The sequence below is a fragment of the Choristoneura fumiferana genome, chromosome 21 (genome assembly GCF_025370935.1).
Source record: "Choristoneura fumiferana chromosome 21, NRCan_CFum_1, whole genome shotgun sequence".
In the NCBI taxonomy this organism is placed as follows: Eukaryota; Metazoa; Arthropoda; class Insecta; order Lepidoptera; family Tortricidae; genus Choristoneura; species Choristoneura fumiferana.
In genome coordinates this window covers 4,850,262-4,862,096 of record NC_133492.1, presented here as the reverse complement: position 1 = coordinate 4,862,096, position 11,835 = coordinate 4,850,262, and the positions used below count along the sequence as shown (strand labels likewise).

The window sequence follows — 11,835 nt, the reverse complement described above, 5'->3', positions numbered from 1 at the left end:
CCCGCTGACGCTTATGTCATTTAATAAGCGAGTGAAAGGGACGGTGCGATACGAACTTCGATTTGCGAGTTTCGTAGTAGCCCCGCTGCTCCGCTGGCAGTGGACGGTGGGCATTATTTATAGGTATAGTCACCAGCATTAATATTTGCCACGGCGGAGCGTGCAAAAATATCTGACACGTCCTTCCGGCCCTAGAAATAGAGTCGTATCAGATATTTATGCACGCTTGTTGTGTCAGATATTGATGCTGGTGACTGTAATACACAAGTTGATCGAAAAGCCAAGTGACAATGTCCTAAAATTTGTATAGTACGGGCTCGTTCGTCATCGTAATAGGAACATGCCATCAACACGCTAATTGACACGTCACGTGTTGTCACGCTATCGCGTACTTAACCACTTGTATCAATTTAGCAATTTGTTAGCTTTTTCTTTTTCGGTGAAGGTTTGTATCGTCGTAAAATTTGACATAAGGGAGAGAATGTGGCATTAAAAAGAACGTTCATTATAGAACTGGAAGCGGGCCGCAAAAGGCTCTTTTACATGCCACTTTTTTATACTACCAGCGCTTTCGGAAAGACCATTGCCAAGATGAAATGCGCCGCAAGAAACTTGGCAGAAAGTTATTTTTTCAAAACAATTATTTATAAATTCTCTCAACTACTCGTATTAAAGCTAGCAAAACAATGTTTAGACGACCAGATGGCCTAGTGGTTAGAGAACCTGACTACGAAGCTTGAGGTCCTGGGTTCGATTCCCGGACGGGGCAGATATTTGTATGAATAATAAGAATGTTTGTTCTCGGGTCTTGGATGTTTAATATGTAAGTATTTAAATTTAAGTTTGTATATTTATCTATATAAGTATGTTTATCCGTTGCCTAGTATCCATAGTACAAGCTTTGCTTAGTTTAAGACTAGGTCAATTGGTGTCAAGTGTCCCACCCATGATATTTATTTATTAATATCTTCAATAGTAGAACGTCTAAAAATATCTGACATATCCTACCGTCCCTAGAAGGAGTGTCGTATCAGATATTTAAGCACGCTTTATTGTTTCATATTGGAGTTGAGTTGGTGACTGTACAACAGTAATTTAATAATCAAAATACCTCCAAATCCGATCTAACACTAATAACTAATCACCTCTTGACAAATAGCAGCGCAACCCCATCTGATTAAAGTTGTCATGAAAACATCAACACCGCTGTTTAATAGCTTGTCATGTGCTACAGTAATTGTTTAGCGGTCGTGTAGCGTCGTTATACCACTATTATATGACTGATTGATACCACTGATATAATACGGCCCTTAGGTCGAGTGTACACTGTGCGGTAGAATGGTTATTTGAGTTGAGATTATGGGTAGGTCTAAGTTAACAAATGTTATATGGAACTGGGTGTTACCCGCGACTCCGTCCGTGAAGAATTCATTAATCGATCATCATCAGAACCTCTCAGAACAAGAGGGCTTGGGCCATAGTTCCCACGCGGGCCCAGTGCAGATTGGGAACTTCACACGCACCATTGAATTGCTTCGCAGGTTTGTGCAGGTTTCCTCACGATGTTTTCCTTCACCGCAAAGCTCGTGGTAAATTTCAAATGTAATTCCGCACATGAAGCCGTGGTCTAGTGGTTTGACCTATCGCCTCTCAAGCAGAGGGTCGTGGGTTCTCTGTATTTTTCGTTTATCGATATCCCGTGGAAATTATGCAATTTTCCGGAGTAAAAAACTATCCTATGTCCTTCCCTGAGACTCAAACGATTGATTCACTCACTCGTTACTTTGGGAGTTCTATTCCCTTTCTTCTAGATGAATTAGCGAGAGCTTAGAATTGCATTTGTAGTGGTTGTACGGTTCGCATGAAAGAAAGAATAACTTAAGTATGTCTCTTAATTTAATGAAACTACAATACCTTCTCTTCTTAACAAGTAAAATAATACTAAGTGATAAGTCCTTTTTTTGCTTTCATTCGCTATCATTTAATTCTTCATCTGAGCTGTCACAAGAATTGATAATAATATTGATCTGTAGGTACCTTATTCGATCCATTTCCCCTTCTTGACATCTAAGTATATTCATTTTCTTCACTTTTTTTTTAAATATACGCACAACTTAAATAATATTTAGAATTTGGCGCTGATATTATTTTGGAATTTTCTTCTGCTTGCTCATTTAGTTATTAGCCAATTGCAAGCAAGACCGTAACGTCAAAAAACCTCACGATACTAACGCCATCTAGCGATATTTCACTTGTCTTTTAGCCCTTATTCCAATAATATTAGTATTTTATCTATGCCTTGCATTATTTAAATCTAAAAAGCTTTTATTACTATTTTTTGTCATAGTGAAAAAGTACGGTAAAAGGACGTATGGATGGAAGAATATATATTTAAAATATATGATGATCAATTAATTATAGATGTGTTTATTAGTAAAACAAATCTTACCGACTGCCCCGACAAGCCTGATACACGGCTTACTTATAATAGAGCTTATACTTAGGTAAACATACACTTCAAAGATATAGTTGTTGTTGTTGTCTAAAAAAAATATACCTCGTTGAGTTTCTTGCCGGATTCTTCTCAGCAGAGGTTTTTCCGAACCGGTGGTAGATTTTTTTTGACATTCATAAGTGCTTGCTATAGCCTAAATTGAATAAAGATATTTTGAATTTGACTTTGATAGTCCGGGGATAGGATACATAGGCTGAAATAAAAATGAAAAGTAACTACGACAGTGTGAACGCCGCCTATCCCATATTCACCACAAGCGTATTGCATTACGCACGTCATTAAAGCTTAATGAAAGGGTTTTGCCTCCACGAGCGGTCCTTGGTATCGATTCGTTACCGACGGCAATTAAGTAGTTAACACATTATAGGCTACGATGTAGGCTAGAACAAGGCTGGCCAATATATTTCACCTCACTAGCTTGAAAAGGCGGTCTAGCTCCTTCGAAATCTGCGTGGAAAATGGCGTAGCTTTTTCTCTCCTTGGCGTGAGCAAGGTACGTCATACATTGTTTATGTAAATAATACAAATGTATTGTTATTTCTGATTATTCTTGTAAAAGTGCTAAAGATCCTACATTAGTGGCACCAGGTACCAGATATGGAACAAGTATCTAGGCAATAAGGAAGTTGTTTTACTAATTACAGTCCCCCACTCCCGCGCAGGTTGCCGCGTGGAGATTTATCGCCTTTTACCCAATCTGCCTTATGATTACAAAATGCTTGGAGCTAAAGACGCTGGAAGTGGCGGAAACGGTATCGTTGATTACTTTTAGGCAGTTTTTTTTATTGAATAGTTTCTTGGGTAAAAAAACCATTCTGTTTAGTCTGTCAGTTCCTTAAATTATCAGAAAAAATGGGGCATGTAATTTTACTTTTGTCGATCAAACTAACATCGTCAAATTTCGGGAGTGGGGGCCTGTGAAGTGATCACAAAAAATATTTTTTTGCTGACTGTACTGTTTCCATTGTAATTCTAAACTACATTTTGGCACCAAATTTCAACTCAGTTTAATGGCACTGATTTGAAATTTGGCGAGGAGGTCCATTAAGAAGATGATTGATGATTATTGTATGGTCACCAGATTTACATAATTATGCCAAATTTCAAGTCAATCTGAGCACTGGAGATTTGATTTGTAGCATTCGAAGATGGCGGATGTAGACAATATCTCTAATTTTGCTATTTCTGTTTCTTTGGCTAGTTGAAGTATAATTTTGATAGTGTTTTATGCGGCGATTAACCTTAACAGTGAACAGTGATCCCAAAATTCTATACTGCTCTCGTTTTTAATGCGCAAGTGGTCTCCACGTGGTTTCTGGAATTTTACTATCAAGTTGCAAAAACTACAATTACCGTACAACGTCCCTCTCAAAGAGAGTTTACCTTGACACTGGCGAAATGGTCCTATTAATTAGGACAGAAAAGCCATAGTTTAAAAGAGAAGAAGAAGAAGACAAGCACTGGAAGTGGGTCAAATTTAACTTGCAAGATTTGACCAGCACATATATAACATACATTTGCATTGAAAGTTAAATAAAAGCTTGTAAAATAAATAGTAAATATCGTGGAGGCAGTCCTTTGTGGGTAAAAAATAGTGATGCAACAGACCTCTGTTTCTGTTTCCGCAACTGCGGAACTTCTACGCGCTTTTTAACAACAAAATATAATCGGAGGTTTACGACGGTTGAGTGACTTGAGACTCTTAACTCAGCAGCCAAATTACTTTTCATAAAATATCACTTACCATTACTTAATTTAGAATATTAAGAAAATTTTGATTTGCAATATTGTTTTCTATTGTGTATTTCTATTTCTAATCTAGGTTTGGTGTGTATTTGATAATTAATAAAAAATATAAGTTTTGCTAAGAGACATCACTGATAAAAATCAGTATAGTCCTTGTATATAGTCCAGCATATAGATTAGTTCGTCTCTTCCAGAGCATATCTACATCATCCAACTTTGTGTGTGTGTAAAAAGCTCTCCACTAATGGGGAAGATCATTAATATTTTACACGAGATAATTCGTCTATATTTCTAAACCGTCTCTACGAATTTATGGCTTTATTTGCCTCTTGGCTCGTGCGGCGTGTCAGAATTAGTCATAAATAATTTGATAGTTAACGTTGCTTTTAAATTTTTAAATTTTATTATTACAGCTATTTATCAAAATACGGCGATGCGATATGTTTAGAGTTCGTAAAGGTAAAAGCATGGGTAAAGTAAAAGCCACTTTAGAATCGAGACGTACAACAGGCTAGTTCAAAGTTCGAACTTCTATTTTCAAATTTTAGAGCAGCCCCAGTAGTCGCAACGTCGCAACCGCTATACCTATCTATCGAGGGTTCGTGCCTTGCGTTGTTGCCAAAATTAAAAAAAAAAACCCGATAAGCCGATCGAATGTTTTGCAGGAATTTCAAATTTAGACAATACATTTTAATTACCTTTTTTATATTCTGTAATTTAGTACCTAGTAGTTTTATACCCGACTGCGAAAGAAGGAGGGTTATGTGTTTGCCTTGTATGTACCTATGTATGTATTTCTACTCTTATGTCCTCTCCTAAATACTCAACGGCTGAACCAATTTTATTATTATTCCCTCAATGGCGGCCTTAAGGCTTGGGCCAATGTCAGTTGCGATGACAGGGTTGCGGTTGATTCTGCAGAACGCCAACAGTTTGACAGCAGCAAGAAAATAATTTAATAAAATGATACGTAATTGGATTTGTCTTGATGACGCGAGTGACAATGGATCCATGAAATTCTTGAAAAATCAAAATGGCAGATTTTTGGTGCCAAAATGTGAGCTTTAAATTTTTTTTTTATTCAAACCTATTAAGTAGAATATCAAATGAAAGCTAATAATTAGCTCATTCTAAATACATGGGTTATAAAAGTTTTAATCTAAAATTTTCACAAAAATATCAAAAAAGTGTAAAATAAAATCTATAAATTAAAAAAAACCGACTGCCTTAAAAAATAATAAAAAAAAGAAAACAAGTCTAGTGGGCTAGAATTCTGTTTAGTAGGTAGCTTACTTAAAGTTCAACAGTCAGGACCCAGCATTCAAATCGTGACCAGCTCAAAAATTCTCGGTACCTAATGGGTCCCGACTGTTGAACTTTAAGTTAGCTACTAGCACCTACTAGACAGAATTCTAGCCCACTAGACTTGTTTTCTTCTTTTTAGTACTTTTTAACACATTCGCGGCTGCATTCGCTTAGCGCTTAGCAGCGTTTTTTCCGCTTTGTAGCGAAAACTGCCTACGAACAGAAAACTCGCCTGGCGGGTTCTTGGCACTGAATGTGTAAGGTAGTCGGGTTTTTATTTTTAAAATTTATTGCTTTATTTTTCAGCCTCTACTAATACTTATCCGACTATTATGCAGAAAAAAACTAATGACTTTTTAGGGTCTGTTTGATCACTTTTCAATTTTTTCAATTTCAATTCAATTCAATTTATTTCAAATAACAATGTACATTGTGTTTGAAGTTACAATACATGTCCAAATTATATAACAAGTCAAATTAAATTACTACAAAATTATTAGTACTTATTATAAAAAAAAACTACAAATTTAATTAAATATGTCAATAACATTTGTCAGCAATCTGGATTAAAAAGGTAAATAAATTAACATTCAGTATAATTATAGTTTGCAAATAAAGGCAATATTCAAAATAGGCAATTAAAAAGACCGTTTTAGCAATAATCCCGGGCACGATTACAAAATTCCTCTATTGAATAATAACACTTCTCGAACAAGAAAGACTTACATTTTTGTTTAAATGTGTGACTGTTCCTAATAGATTTTAGTTCAACGGGTAATTTGTTAAACAGAACTATCTGAAAAGTTCCTACTTACTTATTGTTTTATCTGTCACATTTTTATGTGACAGGTATGATTTTTGTGTTTTGGTATTTTCACCAAAATATTACTTATCAGAGTGCGGGTAAACAGGGCTTAAATTTTCAAAAACCTCACTCCTAACATTTTCTGTACCGTGAGCGTATTCGGTAGTTATTACTATCGTCAAAAAATCACGCTCAATAGGGTGTGTATGATTGACAGTTAATAACCGTAGATTTCCCGCGGGACCCCACAATTTGTCCCGCCAACCCTCGGCAGTGGGGACACTAGCGATCCCTAAGATTTGCCGCGACTTTTGTCGGTTTCTGTAATTTGAACGAAGAAAGAACTGGAAATAATTAGACAAAACAAAAACAAAATTGGAAAACGCCTCAAAACACCAACTTTATTATTTGACTAAAACACCGTCGCCCATCAATCACCATCGCTTCGTTTTTTTTGTGTCCATATTTTTATAGATACAAGTAATATATGTGTAGGTAGGTACTCGTATTTACACTAACGCAGAGGTCATGCTAATCTTCTATGTATCGTTCCAATTTTAGTATATGTACTGCCGAAGCAAGTAGGTACGCCTATGTCCAACAGTGGATGTCCTACGGCTGAGATGATGATGATCTACACTTAAAAATATTTTCTAATATTTTAACCCTTTAGTGGGTAACGGCAAGATATTTGCCGTCATACGACTCAGATATTTTATTTTTTTCTCAATGAACGTGTTGTTAGTTAATATAACTTTTGGTTCGCATAAGAGAACATACTCGTACCAATTTACGAAAAAAAGAATAGCAGATAAACGTTATTCCAACCCATGTTAAATGATGATTCTTAGGCCTGAACTTAGATTTTTAACTATTCCTTACAATTGAACAAAAATGTTTGTAAATAAAATTTTGTTTGCTGGATTTATCCGATAGTCACAATTCTCTACTTTCAGAGACAAAATTGGCGATATAAAGTTTAAAGAAAAAAAATCTTTTATTTGATAATTTTAAAAAATGAAGACGGCAATATATTTGCCACTATCCGTTAAGTGTCTGGTGTTTATTAAAGGAAAGCGTGGGTTAGGCTACAATTGTTATTGATTTATATATGGAGCAATAGCTTAATTCAATACTTCAAATGGCCCGATATGCTCTTGCCCGGTTATTTATTTGAAAGAATTCAGTTTTAAGTTAAATAAAGGTTTTAATTATTTCTTATCATCTATTGGTTTTTAATTTATTTATTTTAGATACGTCGTGCCACCCGTAGTTCCCCCGGCAAACTGACATGACGGTCTTGTCACTTAATGCCCTTGGCTGATAGCGGCAAACATATTGCCGTCTCATAATTCGGAAACCCTGCAATAATATATACATTTCTCTTTCTCAAAAATCATAAAAAAAATCATTCATGCTGTGCGTATCGTTAAAGTTCTCGATTCATTGCTTTAAAAAAATAATGGTCAAAGGGTTACAAACTACGGGTACCGTACCAGTGTCACACTTACGTAGGTTTGCGCCCACCCCCCCAGGAGGAGAAGTGAAACAAATAAATGTGAACAAAAATAACAATTTATTGAACCCGTAACTAGCTCAGACGGAAAACAAACGTAATTAGATATTTTTTTTTTAAATGTGGGTAAGATTAAATTACGGGTGTGGTTCGACACTAGTACGCAAATTCAACGGAAAATACAGTTCCAATTATTCTTTCAACTAGCACTTTCCTGCACTGAAGCCGAAGATGGTAGAAGGGCGCTGGTCCGTGGGTGTAGGGTACGACACCCAACAGCGGGCCGTCGTTCTGGCCGAAGTGGAGAAAGTCACGTGAAGAATGGTGGCCCCAAATGAGCCAACCCGACGTACGGTACGTTTAATATTTTAAACGTACTACTTTCGTAGTACGTTTGTTTGTTTAACTCTTTATTGTACAAAAAGGACACACGAAAAAAGGGCCAAGTACAAATACGGACTTATCCCGTAGTAGATTCCCGTTAGTTAAAACATTTATTGCCACAAGTTAAAATTAGAAATTATTAAAAAAAAATGTGGGACAAAAACTAAAAGTTGTAAATGGGTCCCCAGTCTCATCTTTAATATGCTGGGTTTGATGGCCCGGTGCTGGTTTTCAGACTGGTCCCTGTCAATAGGCACTAGTGTTTTTTATGCAGCATTAAAAAAAGCCCAAGTATTTTGGAACTCCCATGGGATTTTTTACAAAATCCCAAAATTCCAATAACAACTTGTAGACTTGAGTTACGCATGTCAAATCGAGGATAAAGGTCGCCTATTAGCTTAGGTACCTTGTAATTTTCTCTCTGAATACCTGTTTCTGTATCGCCTATTATTGGGTATACAATAAAGAGTTATTGTATCGTATTGTTGTATAGACTATTAAGTACTAAAGTTACAAGTTAGTTAGTTTGATTTACTATCATTTAGTGCAAATGGAAAATGGACAACTCGAAATTATACGTCAAAGCAGAAAAATGTCAATTTGCAATACATCAACAAGGAAAATTGTCCACCTTGAAAATAGTCGAAAATTAAATCTTGTACCATGGTAAAATTTACAAATTTGATGTACGCCGAAAATAAAACGACTACTTGTATTTACAATTATTTCAAACTCAGAAATATGACGAATTGTAAATATGTTCCACCCGAAATCATTTGTTTTGGGCCTACATATCAAGTTATTACTTGATTTAGACAACATTCATTAATTACTTATTTCATTTTGCTCATACTTTGTAATGGACAATATTCCATTTGGGTTTAATTAATTTACAACAAAAATAAATTTGGTTGAAAATATTTTTCAGCACAATCATATTTTGACAAAATTCACTTTGGTTTTAGATTTTGGTCCCAATTCAAAACGGTCAATTCCAGTGGACGATTTTCAATTTGCACCGAATGACAGTAAATCAAGTCAAAGGACACAAAGAATAACCTAACCTAACTTAACCAATAAAAAGTTGGAACCCCCGACTTTGTCATTTCAAAGTTCAATATCTCAAAAACGGCTAAACCGATTTTGACGAAACATGTCTACGAACCATCACTAGAAAACTTGATTTCAAATAAAAATAAACCGCATTCAAATCGGTCCACCCGTTTAAGAGCTACGGTGCCACAGACAGAAGCGGTCAAACTTATAACACCCCTCTTTTTGCGTCGGGGGTTAACCGAGTCGTATCAGTTATTTATGCACACTTCGTCAGATATTATCGCTTGTGACTGTACAAGCTAGTAAATAGGTACTAAAGTCAAAGCCACACAAAGAACAAAAACCGTTCAATATTGATCAGCCCTGTCTGATGAAGCTATGCTCATTCCCTATTCCATTTGGGCTGACATTTGGGCGTCTATCAACAATTCATTTTGACCAGTAATGTGCTACAGACCCTCACAATAACGCACTCGCTGTAACATCTAATACTTTGACATACAGTTAAACATTGTGTGATTGTTTTTCAAGTTTATTTTGGTTTTATTTGTGCCAGACGGCGGCCTTTCGAGTATCAGTTCATTATATTTTTTGGGTTTATTTATAAATCCTGACTGAAAAAGGGTTTGAAGGTCATGTCGGTATTTATTTACAGGCCTGTTTCTTTATACAGTAGCCTTAATCCGCGGCTTCACCCGCATTGGAAATAGCTTAGTGCCGTCTTAACTGAACTGTTGTCTATTATGCCCATGCAATTTTTGAAAAATACAACGACAACAGTTTACTTACACGATTTTTGTTACCATGGCAACGCAATATATAAAAGGTTACAACGCCATCTACTGATTGCAAACGAAGTTAACACGTCACGTCATCTTGAGAGCTGCGGTACATGGGTACATCACCGTTCTTGGACAGTGCCCTCTATTCTTGTTTAAAATATTATCCCACGGGAAGCCATTACCGGGATAATATCTTATGTCTAATGTGACCATTTATTTTTTGATTCAGAACGGGACATTAGTTTATTTAGGTCAATTAACAGGTAGTCAATGAAAATATAACTGGCCAAGAGCGTGTCGGACACGCCCGAAATAGGGTTCCGTAGGCATTACGAAAAAATTAATAATATTTTTCTAAGGATTTCGTCTTTTGTACGGAATATTCCAAGTTTAGGTATATTTTATACCTTAGGCTGCTATTTACTCTTAAACTACTCATAATTCTCAAGAAAACTTAACCGTTATAGTTTTCCACCCACCGGTTTAGAATTTAATGAATATTTGCGCTTTAAAGTAGAATATTTATGTTATGTCTCAATGCAGATCTTTGTCTATCTGCACGCCAAGTTTCACGTTAATCCGATCAGCCGGTATTGCTCCAAACATCTTTACAGACTCACATTTATAATATTAGTAGGATATCTGTATATTTATCCTTTTGCCTATCTGTCCAAAAGTCAAAACCAAAATAAGATGCAGGTTATGAGGATATAATCTAAATAACAAACTTAACCAACTTAGAAGAGTGAATATTTTGCAAACAAATCACTGAGTCGAAAAATTGTCGTGGCGATGTCGATACCCCACACTATAGGGTTAGTCGAGAAAAAAAATTCACCCCACTACGTCTGGTAGGTGCCTTAATTTTTTTTTATTATTTTACCACTTTGCCGGCGTGACTGATATGTATTATCATGCCAAATTACAGGTTTCTACAACTAACGGTCTCTGATCTCAGCCGCGGACAGACAGATAGATAGACAGGACAAATAGACAGACAGACGGACGGACAGACATGGCGAAACTATAAGGGTTCCTAGTTGACTACGGAATCCTAAAACCCAAGACACGAAAACATATTCATAGACAAAATATATTTTTAAATTCCAGAGCCAGGTAAAGCCAGCCCCGGCTTGCAGGAAATTGCGACGCGACTCGATTTCCACGCTGCCGGCGGATATCTTCCTATCTACACCCTTTGCCTTTTTGTTAGCAGAAACCATGACGGTTTATCTATGGTTGCAATTTTAATGCGATTTTTTTACAAACAAACAAACACTGAATTTTTAAGACGCTAAAATTTTTAATGATTTTTAATTTTAATGAAGCCGTGGTGGCCTTGAAGCCATGGTGGCCTAGTGGTTTGACCTATCGCCTCTCAAGCAGAGGGTCGTGGGTTCAAACCCCGGCTCGCACCTCTGAGTTTTTCGAAATTCATGTGCGGAATTACATTTGAAATTTACCACGAGCTTTGCGGTGAAGGAAAACATCGTGAGGAAACCTGCACAAACCTGCGAAGCAATTCAATGGTGCGTGTGAAGTTCCCAATCCGCACTGGGCCCGCGTGGGAACTTATGGCCCAAGCCCTCTTGTTCTGAGAGGAGGCCTCTGCCCTGCAGTGGGACGTATATAGGCTGGGATGATTTAGTTTCACCTGTCCCGTTGTCTGTCTGTCTATCTGTAATCAAATCTTGCAAGTTAAACTTGACCAACTTCCAGTAGTCAG

The 11,835-nt window shown here is 36.5% G+C and overlaps 1 long non-coding RNA gene and 1 pseudogene across 1 annotated transcript in view; both read right to left on the bottom strand.

The window, feature by feature from the left end:
- LOC141439885 (uncharacterized) overlaps positions 1–7,842 on the bottom strand; it is a 158,042-nt gene extending 150,200 nt beyond the window's left edge. The window contains exon 1 of the long non-coding RNA XR_012452652.1: positions 7,038–7,842. This is a non-coding gene — a long non-coding RNA (uncharacterized lncRNA). The remainder of the gene's footprint in view (positions 1–7,037) is intronic.
- On the bottom strand, positions 6,848–6,960 carry LOC141440088 (U6 spliceosomal RNA; annotated as a pseudogene).
- Positions 7,843–11,835: the final 3,993 nt, after the last annotated feature.